This window comes from Spermophilus citellus (genome assembly GCF_964194105.1).
Source record: "Spermophilus citellus genome assembly, chromosome: 12".
NCBI lineage: Eukaryota > Metazoa > Chordata > Mammalia > Rodentia > Sciuridae > Spermophilus > Spermophilus citellus.
In genome coordinates, this window is record NC_138198.1 from 87,240,090 (window position 1) to 87,256,958 (window position 16,869).

Here is a 16,869-nt window from a genome sequence, read left to right on the forward strand (position 1 = left end):
ACAGAGGACAATTCTGATTTACACTCTAATTGGAGACAGACTGATAAATAAGCAAAATTCATAAAATACTAATCGATGCTGAGAGAGTAGGCTGTGCTAGGGGCTGGGAATGCGGGATGATGTGAAGTTCTCGGGTTCTTGTGGTACATGATGCAGACAGGGTTGTGAGACCCAATGAGTTGACCAGAGTCAAGGCAAAACGTGGCACAAAGCTGCGCATGTCTGGGAAAGAAAGATGTAACCTAAGCAGGGCCACTCACAGTTCTGGGGAATCCCTTTTCTTGCAAGTGATAGAATGGAAGCAAGGAGGGGGTCAAAGAAGGGATTATTTCATCTGGAGCCATGAGTTCTAGGGCTCCTCCTTGCCTTCATTGTCCAATGAGAAAAATCTTCCCTAAATTTCCCGTGGATTCTTATTCAGAGCATTGTCATCTAGATATATTAAAATAGAAAATATCTTCTTTTAAATCACTGAAAAAAATTACTAAAAATACATGCAAAGATTTTAACATAAAACTTAAAATAAGTATTTGATGGCTGGTGTCCTCTCAAGGAAATTAAATAATATTTATAACTATCTTTACTCTTTTTTCTCCTATCACTTTCAAGTGGGAAATAAGAAATATATATATGAAATTATTGCTGCTTCTGGCATGCAATTATTAAACTACATGTTTATAATTACAAGTTACCTACTCGGACTGAAAAAATTTTTTTTAGTTTTCCAAACATAACCAACACCACCAAATTGTCCTTAAGGCTTGGTTAACAGTGGCAGAACTGGAGCTGATTGGGAACTTCTACACAGGGAAAATGTCCTTAATAATGTGATTACTGGCCGCCACACACTTCAGCTGAGGACTTTTCTGTTTGGTTGCTTCTGTGCACCCTTGGGAAGGAGTATTTGGGGAGAGCTCAGCATAGAACATTGACAAACTGATTTTTTTCTGGCTATAACTAAGAAAAAACATGTATTCTGAAGAAAACAATGAATGTTGCTGAGCACAGAGGAAAAACCAGGTACATAGATAGTTCTTCCTAAGTGTGAATACAGCAGGTTTTCTATCTACGTGTATCATTGTATAGATTGCAAGTTGCATGAATGAAACCCTCATTTTTCTAGGCAGCAAGCCCTTCCTTCTCAAGTGAAAAGCGCTATCTATCTAAGGGAAGCACTTTTTTCCCAGACATACACACACACACACACACACACACACACACACACACACACACATCTTAGAATGATTTTCACTCTCCTTTATGTATTCAAACTTTTCTTTCTTCTCAGCATTTCTATTTAACCAGAAAGCATTCTATAAAGGATATAGATATTATATTACCTAGTAGGTAACTTGTAATCATAAACATGTAGTTTAATAATTGCATGCAATAATATTCTTTGCATATTATTCTCTGAAGTCACTGCTCCTGTGTTTAATTCTTCATTCCCTATCTCCAATACTCCACCTCTGGTCTGAGCCTGGTAGCTAGTAACTAACTATGGAGGAGTGAGTGTTCTTAGGAGCATGAGGGTTGGTCCTATAAATGCTGTGCATTCTACAGTCTGCATTCAGTCACTGCTAAGATCCCATTTTCAAAACATAGCAGTCGTTGCTGGTCACCAAGTCCACCCACCTCTGCAATCATGGTTTTTTTTTTTCTTTTTCATGCAGCATCATGTTGCTGCTCAGCAACACTTACTCTGGCTTGCTCCTTCCTTGCCAAATTGAAACTAAAACCCCAGGTTTCAGTTTATTCTGTTGTTCTTCCCTTGATTCACTTCTCTGGCTTTATCTCTGTCTCCCTCCCTGCCTCTGGGCCCTACACATAGGTGTCCCGAAGTTCTCCATTAGCCTTCTTCTTCACCCTCTGTCTTCTAGAAGAATGTATTTACTCTCAATGCTTCAAATATTATCTCTAGGAAGAGGACTTACAAATATCTATCCAGAGACTTGAGTTTTTCCTTGAGCTCCACCCCAAATATTTCATCTGGTGTTCCAGAATGACTGGCAAAACCAGACTAGTGCAGCTGCAGCTGGGTCTGGTGTGAGCAGCCTCAAGGGACACAGATGCACTTGTGCTTCAACTGGGATAAGAACCACAGCAGCCAAGCTTCACTCCCTTTTCAGGAACTCTACAGAAAAGAGTCATCAAGGAAGGAAAAGGGGAAGGAGGAAGAAGAAAGAAAAGGGAAGGGAAGGAGTTTGAGTGGGCTTCAGCTTCTGCTTAGTTCTCAAAGCCTGGTGTCTGCTTTAGTTTGGATCTTGAATATCCTCCAAAGGCCCATGTGCTGAAGGCTTGGTTCCAAGTCCATAGTGTTACTGGGAGGTGGTGGGACCTTCAGTAGGTGGGGCCTGTTGGAAGGAAGTTAGGTCATTGAGGTTGTGCCTTGGAGGGGAGGTTGAGACCCCAGCCCCTTTCTTTCTCTTTCATGGGGTGAGTAACTTTGTTCCACCATGTGCTCCCACCATGATGTGCTGCCTTGCCACAGGTCCAAAAGCAGTGTGGCCAACTGACCATGGACTGAAACCTCTGAAACCAAGAGGCCAGACAATGCTTTTTTGCTTTTAAGTTGATAATCTTAGGTATTTGGCCACTATAGGGGAAGGTTGACTAACAGAATCCTACAAGCAGCTCATAATTTATCTAGGAATATTTACTATTTATTCTCCATCTCATTCTTAAATTCTTATCTCTTTGTATTTTATGTTGAACTTTATGTTAATATCAGTTCTACTTTCCATTCATCTAGGGTGAAAGAATCAGCACAGTTTGAATTCCTGTCTCTAGCTGCTGTTTTCTTTCTATTTTTTTGCAATATATTCTTTTTCATTTTATATCTTTCCTCCATCCTCAGTCATCCTACCTGGACTGATAAAAATTAAGCTCTATCCATTCCTCAGCCCAGCAATTCCACTCCTGTGTCCTGTTCTCAGAAGTCTAACCTTCCAAGGAGTCTCTGGTTATATATGGAGAGTTTTGGACTTATTTCTAAAGATACACCTTTTGAAAAGTGTCAAGACAAATAATTAAAATCACCATGATTGACAATATTGTCACAAAGTTTTAAAATTTGACTAGTAGGCAATTTTGTAAAAGAAGGTCACACCCTGTTTCTGTATTCCAGCACCAACTGGGGAAGAATCATAAATATTCTTTCCACTGAATAGTGTGCTTCCCTTGGTTGTGAACAAGGGCCATTTATTAACATTACATATAATTAATGTTATAAATGTGGTTGTAAATATTCATTTGTAATCTAGGAGGGATAAATTGGAAAACATCCAACCTGTGGGCAGAAGTCTTTGTATTCTGAGGGAGTGAAAGTCTACTAACTATAGGAAAAGTCTTAATAAACCAATAGAGCATGCTATTCTGTGGAGGTAGCCAGGCATATCTTTATGTGACATAAAGAAGTACAAAGAGGGGTGTGTGCATGTGTGTGGGTGTCTGTGTGTATCTTTAATCAATCAAATGAGTTCCATTTCCTCAAAACAACCAACTTTGAGTCAGAAGAGGTCTAGCTTGGAGGACTAAACAGGTATTCTAGAACCTAGGAACATCAATGTTAAAAAAGATTCTTCCTGATTGTTAATGCTGAATTCTAAATAGACTTTTCACCATTTAGCCTTCTACTTGCTCCAGGCAAGTAGATAATAACTAACCATTGAGGAGTACCCTTAGAAACATTGGAGTTGCTCCTATAAACTTGAGGGGCTACTTTCACCTTCTCTAAGACTGTTGCCTGTAGATCACACTGTATTTACATAGAACATGCATGAATGTCACCTTGGAGTTGCATAAAAAGTCTGACTTCTTGATAAAAAGCTGCTTTGATAGGCTACTTCCACACTTTCATATCCCCCACTCTCAAAAAGAACTAGGAGATGTCACCAAAGCAAATGTTTGTTCAAAGAGCAGGTAGAGAAGGGAGTTCGCTTTTGTGTTTTCCCATGAGAAGTTTGGGTGATAGCAGAGATCTGATATTGTATGTCCCTCTCTCAATATACCACCTCCTTAGTCTAATAGGTATCCACCAACACCCTGTGACTATTTGGCTGAGCTTTGTATCTGTTATTGATTCACAGAAGTGAATCAATAAATCAATAAGGAATTGGACCCGCTGGCACCAAAGAATATTAAAAGCATTAAAATTAATTGCACTTGTATTAAAACATTGCTATAAATACATTTTTTTCTTTTCTTCCTTTTTTTTGGTAAAATATCAAACTCTAAGTTTTAGAATGAATGAGGAAAAGACCTGTACCATCTACCTACTCCACTCATTTTCCTCCAGCATAATATACTTGGCTGGGCCCCAACGATACTTCAGCTCACGTCTCCCCAATTTCCTTCTTGCTTTTTAGGCTCATTCTTTAGACACCTTCCAGTTTCTCAAACACTCCATGATTTTGTTGGTTTTTGTTGTTGATGATGATATTGTTATTAGTTTTGTTTTTGGCTTCACTTGTGATGCTTACTCTGCCCCTAAATTTATCCTTTCACCCTCTTACTATTCAGGTCTCATCTCCAACATGACATTCTTAGGGGAACTATTTTGGATGGCTTGGTTTGACAGGGCCCTCCTGCATACACTGAGGTGTATGTAATAATCATTACATTAATTATGACATCTTTCATGCATGTATTCCCAATTAGACCATGGGATCCTTGAAGATTCAAGTTTACCTTGCTCATGCTGCTTTGATCTAAAGCATCTAGTATAGTGTCAGTAATATTGTAGATTTTCAATAAATATTTGTCAAGTGAATGAGCCTAGTTACATCGAAAAGTTGAATAAACATCATTATTTTAGTATATTTGGGAAGATTCCTCATTCATTCATTCAAAAAAAAAAAAAGGCATTGTGAGACCTTACTTTCAGAAGCTCTGCTAGAAATATTCAAACTGTTATCAACTCTGTAAACAGATCTGTTGTTTTCACCCTCAGAACTCATTCTGTTGTCTAGGAGATTTTACTTAATAAATCCAGACTAAAATACCATCTCCAAGGCTCTTGATGTCCTTCCTGTACACATATGCAATTTAGGTATTCTACAGTGTCTCCATCTAAATGCACAACTACACAAAGGACATAATATAGCAGATATGGTTCCCCAAAGTCACTTAAAAATAAAATCATATTTTTCAATTGAATAGCATTGTCATTTCAAGGTTTTTCTTCATCTTTATTGAACATCAGTTGGCAGTAGCTCTTCACACTTTCTATAGATCCAGAATTTTTCTTTTAATTAATTAATTACACATAAATTCAGCTTAAAAGTACTGGAAGAGTATCTATTTAAGTAATTCTTTTTAAGATTCCTTTTAATTTAATGAATGACACATCATTTAACCTTTGTATACTATTTCTTTGCTAAACATCCCACACATACCTGCGGTGTGACATGCTCTGTCTCTAAGAGTGTTCAATCAACGTTTCATTTTTGCAATGGTGACATTCAAATTCAGTTTTCCCTTTGTAAAGTTTTTTTTTTTCCCACTTTTCATTGCCAATATTGGAATTGCTACTAACAGATTTTTTCAGAAGTGAGGATGAAATGATGTGTGTGAGAAAAAAAAATGTGATGAGGAAGTTTGACAAAGTGTTTTCACTAAGCAGAGGCTGAAATTAGAAGCTAGTTATATGAGACATAGCTAAGAAGACATGACATTAAATATATGCAGTGATACGCTGAACCCTGTTCATATAACACATCATCACAAGTAAAGGTACAGGTGGTTATGGTTAACTATTTTTACCATGAGCAATGAAAAAAAAGTCAAAACATCAGAAGCTTCCCTAATTCAAACCAGAATAATACATTTATGACTGGAAGAATCAGGGGAGTGTAATCCCGATAAGAACATTACCTGTGTGACTGCAACAGAAATACTCTTGAAGAAGCAAGACACACTTTCATTATTACAGTTGTTTCAAAACCCAATGATCAAAGACATTTTAGTACACATATTAGGTAAATTAATTCATTCACCTTGAACTTCTAACCATCTGCTTAGAGAAACAATCAAAAAGCCATGATCCATCTTTATAACCACACCAAGAAGAAAATGTGACCAAATAATTTCTTCCAATGATAATTGAGTGGGGGGAGGTAACTTTTGTCTGAAATAGAAACAAGTGATTCATCTCAAAACATGGGTAATGGCAGAAGTCATTTCTACGGACTATTTAGAAAGAAACACTCAGGACCCATTAAAAGGAAACCTTTGTCTCTTAGTAGATTCTGATTTTTTGTATCAGCACAAAGGGGGAGGTGTGGCTTTGATTCTTAGCACTGCTTACTCCATCTCCCCAAGACATCCTGCATCTGTCTTCCAGGTGCTGACTTGGTCTGCACTTGTTTTAAAATCCAGTGAAACTGTAACCACACTGATGTGACAACAAGATGACTGCAGGGTCCCTGAACTCTTTGGCATGCAACACCAGATGATGTATTTTTTTTAACAGATTTGATCATCTCAAAATATGTGCAGCTATGAATCTTCTTAATGGTTTTTTTTAATTTAGTTTACATTTGTAGGAGGGCTAGTAACATGTAACCTATTACTTTGTCTGAAAGTTGGAAAAGTTAGTTGATCTGCATTACGATGGGTTCTCAACCAACTGGTGCAAGTGATAATTGTTACTGAAATAAATGATTTCTTCACTGCCTCCTCCTTCCACTTGGCTGAATCATGACAATTGGAAAGCCTGAAATTAGCTTCCTGTTTGGTAGTTGGTTCTAATGTGCAACACCTCCATCACTGAGATGCTTGGAGACCTCTCTCTTGAAATCACTGCCCACCAGCCTAAGCCAAGTTGATTAAGCTGTTTTGAAGTCTAGAGGAGAAGAAAAAACATAAACATCCTCAGGAAGATAGTGTGAATAACAAGTAACTGAATATGAGAAATACAAATGCTGCTGCTATCTAGGCCCTTCAAAGTGACTTGGGACCCTTCATGGCCACAAGCATAATTAAGCAGAATTCCCAGATGGGCTCTTATGGTTACAACATAGGCTGGAAAAGGCAGAGACCCTGCCTCACAATCTGAGCAGGAAATGGATCTATTCCATGTCCAGGGGAAGTGTTAAATAGTAATTGTGAACCCACTCTCTAACACACTCAGAATACTTTCCAAATGATCCCATAGATGGGAAACATTTCTTTCTTGGCTTCATATACAAGGAAATAGCCCTGGACTGAATGTTTGTATCCCATTTCCCAAATTCACATGTTGAAGCCTAATCACTAATGGAGGCAGGGCCTTTGGATAACCAGCTCATGAGGGGCTTAGTGCCCTTATAAAAGGCCAGAGAGATAAATCTCCCTCCTTTTGTTATGTGAGGGTACAACAGAAGTCAGAAGCTGGCAACCTGGAAGAGGGTCCTCACCAGAAACCTGACTATCACTCTGATCTCAGAACCTCAGATTCTAGGGCCATAAGAAATAAATATACCTGGGGTTTAAGGCACCCAGCCTGTGGTGCTGTACTACAGCAGGCAGAACAGAGTTATCTAGTTGCCCATTTGCTAGCTCCTAGGCCTAAGCATAGGAGAATTGCAAAGTGCCAGCCTCTTCCAAGGAGATAGTAGTGACCCTTGACTTCACTCTGAAACCTCTCCTAAAGTAGTTCAAAAACCTACTGCAACCAGAAGCCTTCATAAGCCACAAAATGTGGAGAGTCTTTGCTCAAACTAATTACAAACCAGATTCAAAGGATCTAGAGGTGGTACACAAAGTTACATAATCAGATTCAGATCTAACACCCAGATGGATGTTGTCAGAAATGCCCCCATGCTCTTTATCTTCCTAGTCAACCAGTGGAGTAGCTCTCCTTCTCTCCGGGTAAGAGTCCATGAACAAGTACTGACAATTTTGTCACTCTGATTCCACAGATAAATCTCTCTTTACCTCCATATTCTAATTAGCAAAAGTGAGATAAATTGTCTCTTCTCCTCCTATTTCAGTGTCAGGGAAGGAGCCAAATAAGGAACTCAGAACCTTTTTTCTTGGTTTGGGGATTGAATCCAGGGGCACTCAGCCACTGAGCCACATCCCCAGCCCTTTTAAGGATAAGAGAAGGTGCTGAGTTCATCTCACCCCAGGAGTCAGGTAGAAGGTTCAGAGCAGAGGAGCCAACCCAGAGCTGTCTCCTCCAAAGATTGATCTTTCCATTATGAGCTGCTGTTTCACTCTCAAAGGCATATTGTAAAAGAAGACTGGCAGAATAATGGTGGCAATGTTCATGGAAACATTAGTTACCTTTCCCCTTGCCTTCACTCACGCTTATTCTTCACTCTACCTCGATGATGAATGTATTTAATTTTTTTTATTTCTAATCAGTATCTTAAAAAAAAAAAGAAAAGAGAAAAAAAAAATCAGGCCCCCAAAGGGGAAGGGATCTGAGTCCATGAACAAGTACTGACAATTTTGTCACTCTGATTGCACAGGTAAATCTCTCTTTACCCCAATATCCTAATTAGTAAAAGTGAGATGAATTATCTCTTCTTCTCCTATTTCAGTGTCAGGGAAGGAGCCAAAAAAGGAACTCAGCATCCTTTTTTTTTTTTTTTTTTTTTTTTTTGGTTCGGGGATTGAATCCAGGGGCACTCAACCACGGAGCCACATCCCCAGCCCTTTCTATATTTTATCTAGAGACAGGGTCTCATTGAGTTGCTTAGGACCTCACTAAATTGCTAAGGCTGGCTTTGAACACATGATCCTCCTGCCTCAGCCTCCCAAGCCGCTGGGCTTACAGGTATGCCTGGCGGCATCCTTGATTCTCTAAATGTTTTATCAACAAAGCTGTAGTATATGTACACGCCCAATTAAAAGCTGAAACAGGGAAAAAAATAAAAACTCAAGCAGAGCAGGAGAGTATGGGGAAAAGCAGCTCATACTTTCCTTGTGAAGAAGGGAACAACGACCTCAATTCATTTGGAGGCAAAACCTCAAAGTCCAAGATCTCTGGCTTTGACCATCTCACTCTGCTTACCACCCAGAGTTGTCTGCCACTGGCAATTTAGCACAGAGTGCTCAATACAACCTGAACCAGGGATCGATGGCAGGCACAGAATTGTGAGAGACCCACACAACCCAAAACCCTCCATTCCACTCTTTATTTCCAGTTCATGGAAAGAAATTGGCCTGGAATTTGCTAATCCTTCGCCCAGGGGTGATGTGAACCAATTTGGAAGCCCCTATGTCATTCTCTCTGTTCTAGAGGGATTAAGCACATTCTGTGCCCAAGGAAAAGGAACTGTAAGCCAGTTTCATCAAAGGGTGTAAATAAACAATAGGAGAAAATATTCAGAATTTGAGAAATGCAGTATTGAGACTCAGAATGGGTGAACAGTATATGATTTTTTTTAAATGTCCAATTTACTCATTTTATGAAATGGAAATATTAATAGTGATATCATCATAAAATCATCATGAGATATATATGTGTGCATATATATGAATACATGCTTATGTATGTATATATGTACATGCATAGTCTTCAGCATGAAATGAATGAGTCTCCCTTCCTTCATGACATAGTCCAATACAGTGTCATATCTAGAGATTCTGCACTCTGGGAAGTCAGCATTTGTACTGTCTTCACTTTAATAGTTTCCATGGCAGGTGGAGGGCTAGGCAATCACAGAATCCCATTTTGTACGGCTTTCTGTCCTTAGTGTCTGTCATTTCTGCTCAAGGGACTCATCACTTTCCTCTTCTCTTCCAATCCCAGCTATCAAATCCACCTTCACACATCTCCTTGATCAATGTTTCAGTTGTGGATTTAGGAATTTAAAAGCAGATATGATTCTAACAGTGTGGTTCAGGTTATCCCTCTTCTGGGCATTGGATTCCCAATTGAAAATCCAAGGAATGGAATCTTTGCAAGCAGAAGAATGGTGTTACCCTTGGAATGATGGAAAGCTTGTGTTCCTGCATGGCAGGAAATGAAGGGTAGTGGGGTGGTGGTGAGGGGCCTTGAAGTCTCTATTACCATGCATTCTTCCCTTAAAGTTATCAATTATTGGTTTTATGTTATAAATAAAAAATTCTCACAGTTAATAAAACACACCAATCATCTTAACAACCATGGATATACATGGGTCCTAAAAGACTCTCTAACCTATGTGCACACGGATGTACCATAGGAATTAGTAAGCGATCCCCAATATTTGTTAAGAAAACTGAATAAATATAGGCCTCAAAAATTACTGAACTGAAGAGAGACACGAAAAGAAAAACAAATCCCTATCCATGGTGGATGGGAATGACTCTCAGATGGAATGAGATTGACTGAGTCAAAATATATAAAACCAATTAGACAGAAAAAGCCCTCCACAAAATCAAAATCATCTCCCAAAAGATGTAATGAATGTTTCCATATTTGAGCCACTTCAAACTATACTGAGCAATCTAAAATATGTAATTATAAAACCCTGTAAAAATAAAAATCTGTGTTCCAAGGAAAGATGCTGAGCTCCTGATTTGAATCCAATATGGACCAGCATTCAGAGCATGCCGATCGCCTCAAACCTCGGTTTCCACATCTGATAGCACTTACCTGTCTCCCAAGGCTGTCAGTAAGCTAATGAGCCCATGTCTGCAATGCACATGAAGACCTCTACATGAAAGGTATCATGGTAGGCCCAGAAATTCATCCCGGCATTTATTTTGACTGGAAAATTCCTTCAATTATTGTAGGAAAAAAAATGCCACAAATGATTCACCAGGTTTTGACTCTTCATAAATTTTTAAGTCAAAAGATCTTTGAGCTTTAAAATTCAAGTCTAATTATAGACAAAGTTTATGGAAAATTCTGAAGTATTACATAAGGCCAAGATAACTGGTATGGACAAACTTGGACACAGATATATATATATATATATATATATATATATATATATATATATATATATTTTTTTTTTTTTTTTTTCCAAAAGTCTGTGACAGGGATCACCTGTGTGTTCTCTGCAATGCTTTGCAAGCACAGGGACCAGGGCTTTCACTATAGCATGAAAGCTACCAGCCATCCTCCTGAATCTATGAAAGATACTTCATGAAGCAGTCAGTCTGATATGCCAAAGCAGATGACCTTGATTAACTCCATCATCTAAACTCCATTCAACTGATGGGGACCAACCTTATATTTAAAAGAACAGTATTAGAAAGTTTTTCTAAGTCTTGCTAGACTTCACTTTAGAAAATAGATGCCATCATTCTATCCTCTCCCTCTAAGCCTATTTTTCTGGAAAGAAAAAAAAAAACATAAAATCATTGAAGCATAAATATAGTGAGAATATAGCTTTGTTATATTCAGAGTTAAGTTTTTTCTAATTAGCTTGTTTTCCATTTATATTACATAAGAGATGATTTAAAAAAAAAACTATTCTTGAATTTTTTCCCAAGGATATTTTTTCTACAAAAAAAAAGAGAAAGGCATCATCGAATAAATGTTTTATTAATGATAAAGACAATAGCATAATTAACAGAGCTAAAATGAAGGTCGGGAGTCAGAGACTAGGATTCTATTTCTGCCATACCCAACTCACGTGATTTTGGTTACCTCATTCCTCCATTTTCTCATTTGTTAAAAGGGAAAGTGTAGATGAGCTCACCAGTTAACAGGTGATTGTGAAGATTAAATAAGATAAATAATACATTGGAAACACTTAGGAAGGTAGAACAAAAGATTTTTGAAAGAAACATCACAAGTATTGTTGATACTGCTAACATTATACGTCATTATTATCCAGTCTTAATAAATTAGAGAAAAAAATCGACACAGTTTATGCTCTTAAAGAAGGAGAAATTTTAATTATAATTATCCCTATTGTATTTTAGTTTTCATGTGATTCCATATTTTAGTTCTATCTTATTTTTATCCCTAAATTTGACATTTATTTTTTATTCCAGTCAGTCAATGTTGGTTTAGGTTAACCCTTAGTTTCCTCAGTGACTTGATCAAGATTCCATGTTATGTCTCAGACCTTCCTGAGAAATCATTTTGCTCAGGCACCTTGTTTAGAGAAGCGATTCTCCATCTGGAATTGCATGAGATCCCCTAGACAGCTGGACACAACACAGCTTGCTTGGCCCACCACAGAGCTTCTGCTCCTGAGGTCTGGGATGGGCCCTGAAAATAGTCGTTTCTTACATATTCCCAACAGTGCTGTTGCCCATGGGGGCCATACTTTGAAAATCACTAGGGGACCTTTGAGTGAGAAGGTGGGTTATGAATTTACTTTTTGATTGTCATGGAACATGACCTGAAGTGTCCTTCCTCTTGGAGGGTAGTTTACGTAGATATAAAAATATAGATTCATAGGGTTGTTGTTTTTTTTTTTTCTGTTTTTCTTTGCCTTAGGAAAAAATATATTATTTCACATCTATTTGTACTGCTGAGAAATCTAAAAGCAATTTAATTGTTTCATTGTGGATAAAGATTTTTCTTCTCTTTGATGGTAAGATATTTTTTCTTTGCTAATTTACAATTTTCCAAGGTGAGGATTTCTCTCGGTCTCTGTCTCTCTTTCTCTCTTTTCCTTCTTTTCTTCCTTCCTTCCTTGGTTGTGATTCCCTTACTCTATGACTTCAGGCCTTCAATAGGATCTGGAGAATTCTCTTCCACTATCTTTTAAAATATTGCTTCACCTCTATCCCTTGAGTTCTTATTCACTCTGATTCAAAGAGGTTTGTTTGTTTGTGTTTTCCCTTCTCTCTGCATCACATTTTCAAAATCTATCCTCTAGCTCCTTGCTCGTCACAGTGTGAGCATCACCTGAGAACTTTGGAGAAATGGCAACTGTGAGGTTTCACCCTAGACCTGCAGAATCAGAATCTGCATTTGACAGAGATCCCCTCAGCGTCTACCATGTACATTCAAGGTTGAGAACAATGGCTGTCCTTCACCAGCGCTCCCTTCAAGTTACATCTCCTCTGCTGCTTACTGGTGAATCGATGCTAATTGCAGGGATTGTATTTTTTTTTTTTTTTTTGTCTGGAACTTCTACTGGTTCTTTTTCAAACTTACTTGATCTTATTTATCATTCCTTTTTCCTCTGTCACATATTTTACTCCATTTTTAAAAATGATTTAAAACTTCTATATTCTCGGTGTAGTTATTCTAGTAAAGTCCTGCAGGTCACAGGGACATGTTCTTGTGTTTCCAAAGACTTTGGATTGCAAGTGTGTGTGTGAATCTATGGGACTGGAGTTGTAGAGTGCTCATCCCAACCAACTGAGATACACTTGAGATTACTTTCTTAAGATTTTTAATAACACTAAAGGATGTGATTTGATCTCCATACTTGTGTGAGGAGCTCATACCTGATTGTAAATCCTCTGGGACACAAAAGTGTCTCTGTCATCACCCTTTGCCAGGAGGCAATTTTTTTCTGAACAGCACCTCACTGAGGGGTCCTAGCTTTATGCCAATGTCTCATTTCTAACTTCCTACCTATCTTCAAAGACCCCCTAAGTCTCCTCTTCTGGCCTTAACATCTGGCAAAGCCAAAAAAATAGTCTCCCATTATCCACAGGGCACATGTTCCAAGACTCCCGGTGGATGCCTAAAACCACAGATAGTACTGAAATTTATATATATTGCATGATTTATGTGTGTGTGTGTGTGTGTGTGTGTGTGTGTGTACACATATGTATTCTCTAAAGTTTAACATGTAAATCAGGTACGATAAGTGATTAATAACAATTAAACAATTACAACAATATACTGAAATAAAACAAGATTTCACCACACTGATCAGGATAGCTTGCTATTTAAAATTTTTGAATTGCTTCTCCTGGAATTTTCCATCTAATACTTTCAAAAAATCAATGAACCATGGGTAACTGAAACCACAGAAAGTGTAACCCCACGGAGAAGGCGAACTACTGTAGCTCTAAGTTCTTCCTGCAGACAGATGTGCTAGGACATCCATGGCTTTGCTTCTCATTGTGGGCTTCAGCTCATTCAGTTTCTCTCTGGGATTTATAGTACTTCCTTACCTCAGCTTTACTGGGTGAAAGGAGAAGGAAGAAGTTGGGGGGCATGGGGGAAAGAACAGAAGAAGCATGAGGGTGGGCATTAGGGAATGGAATGGGGAGAAGGTGGAAAAGAAAGGAGGAGGAGGTGGAAAAGAAGAGGCTGTTCTTTTAGCATCCATTATTTTGTGGCAGTTTATTTTTACATATAGCTAAAAACTCTCCAGGTACCCTATAGGGTCTAGAATTTCTTCTGTGAGACCACATGCCCTTTCATCTTTGAACTTTTCTTCGTGTCTGCTGGGAACTGTGTGCCCCTATTGAATCTCCTCCGCCTCTCCTTCACCTGGTCTACAAATGCTTTCTGGAACAATATGAAAGGACTAAAGCAACAGTGGTTTCATGAACAAATATTCCATTAGCTCACCTGACAGGACTGTTATCTGGAGATACCTCATCCAGCAGGCCAGTTATGTCCATACACTTGGTCTTGTCCCCAGCTACCGGAGAGCTGGGGCCGTTCCAGCTGCTCACAAGAGTGTGCCAAGCAAGAAGGTCAGACGCAGGCACACACTTACTCCTAGGCCTTGTTCTTGGTCCCAGCAGCAAGCTGTTTGTTTGTTCGTGTTCTAGCTTATCCATCAGAACATTCTTGCCATTGTATCCTTGTCTTCAGGAAAACGAAGCTATGGCCCAGAGAGCATAGGTCACCACGACTGGCCCACACTATGCTCACGTGGCCTCACCTTCCCTAACATCAGGCATCTCCACCCACTGCTCATGCAAGAGAAGCAGGAATTGCTTGGAAAGCATCTCCCTGCCCCAGGAAGCTCACAGAGGTCTCAGCCATCCCCAGTTATAATAGGTGTGGTTTGCTTAGAGGATCTTGTTCCCACCGGGTTCTGATATTCCTCATACTTCACATGTTTGGGAGATGTTGATATTCTCTGCTGTATCATAAACTCTATGAGGGCCAAGAGTCATGGCTGTTTTTGTTCAATACTTAATCCATATTATAAATACAAAGTATGATTGTTGAAAAAATGGAAGGCGACTAAGGTAACCAGCGGCCACCATCTTGGACAGCTGAAGTAACCACCGCCACTCGCCGACAGATTGCAACAACAAACAGGTGTGTGTCACCCAGCTCAGCCCCCATACATAGGGGGATTTCGCTTAAAATCTCTCCTAGACTTTCAGGGGGAGGGACTATCAGAGTGAGCCTGCATAAAGACTAAAGGAGAGCTAGAGGCACCTGACCCCCAACCCCCCCCTCCCATCAGCGGCCAAAACAAAACCTGTCTAGCCAGAGCTGGGGGAGGAGCAAGCAGAAAAAATCAAAACCATAGAGTGCCGAGGATCCCAAAAGCCAACGGTGTGACCCCGGAGATCCAGGCTGTCTGATACGCGCGGCCTGCCCCGAGGCTACAGAAGGCGTGGCACCCCAGAGAAGGGGTTAACTAGTCAGCAGGGAATTAAGTGGCTGCGACACAGTGGTATCCCACCAGCCAAGCCCAAGCCCGCACGGAAGCGGTACAGCCCCACCCCCCACAAGGGACACTCCACTAAGGTAACCAGCGGCCACCATCTTGGACAGCTGAAGTATCCACCGCCACTGTCCGACAGATTGCAACAACAAAACAGGCACAGAGTACAGTTTGAACTGCCGAGAATCATCACTGAGGGGAAATCTGGTCTAGCAGGAGAAACCAAGGCTAGCAGGAGAAACCAGGAGCCTAGAGGCAAGGCCCTCGCGACTGGGCAGCTGTAAACTGCAGGCCCACCGGCGACAGTTCACCCACTGCCCGCGTAACTGGGCGGTAGGAGAACGCCCTCCCGTTGGTGACGGATCACCTGCCCGCGGCCTGTGATACTGGGCGGCTGGAGTCTACCCACCTGCCACGACCGGGAGCTGAAACCACACAGAGACAGTCCAGTCACACCCCCCCATTAGGGCACCCCGGCAAGGAGACTGGGGCCCGTCATAGCAGAGTAGTGTCATCACTGGAGCTCGAACGTCGGAATTCCTTCCCAGCGGAATCCACGTTAGCAGTCATACTTCAACAACACAAAGGAGAGACATCAGAGTAATACAGAAACAAAACAAATCTATAGAGGAGAGCAGAAACACGACAATCAAAAAGAGCTGGAAAGTAACGTGGACAACATGAGAAAACAAGGGAAAAAAGGATTACAAACAATGCAAGACTACTCAATTCTACAGGAGGACATAGAAACTTCAGAAACAGGTATAGGGAAAGAACTCAAGGCATACCTAACTTGAATGGAAAGGAATATTAGAGAAGACATGAGACAGCAAGTCCAAGAAATAAAAATATATTTTGAAAATGAATTAAACAAACAAATTCAAATGGCAAAGAACGAGCTCTACCAGGAGATAGAGATATTAAAAAAAAAATCAAACAATAATCCTAGAATTACAGGAAACTATAAACCAAATTAAAAACTCAAACGAGAATATTACAAATAGACTTGATCAAGTAGAAGTCAGAACATCAGATAATGAAGACAAGGTTTATCAACTTGAAAAGAATATAGTCAACACAGAAAAGATGCTTAATTCCCACGAGCAATCTATTCAAGAGATATGGGATGTCATAAAAAAACCAAATCTGAGAGTCATAGGGATAGAAGAAGGCACAGAGATTCAAACCAAAGGAATGGACAGCATATTAAATGAAATAATTCTAGAAAACTTCCCAGAGATGAAAGATGGAATGGATTGCCAAATCCTGGAAGCCTACAGGACCCCAAACATTCAAAACCATAATAGACCAACCCCAAGACATATAATTATGAAGATAGCCAACGTACAGAACAAGGAGAGAATATTAAAAGCTACGAGAGAAAAGAGGCAGA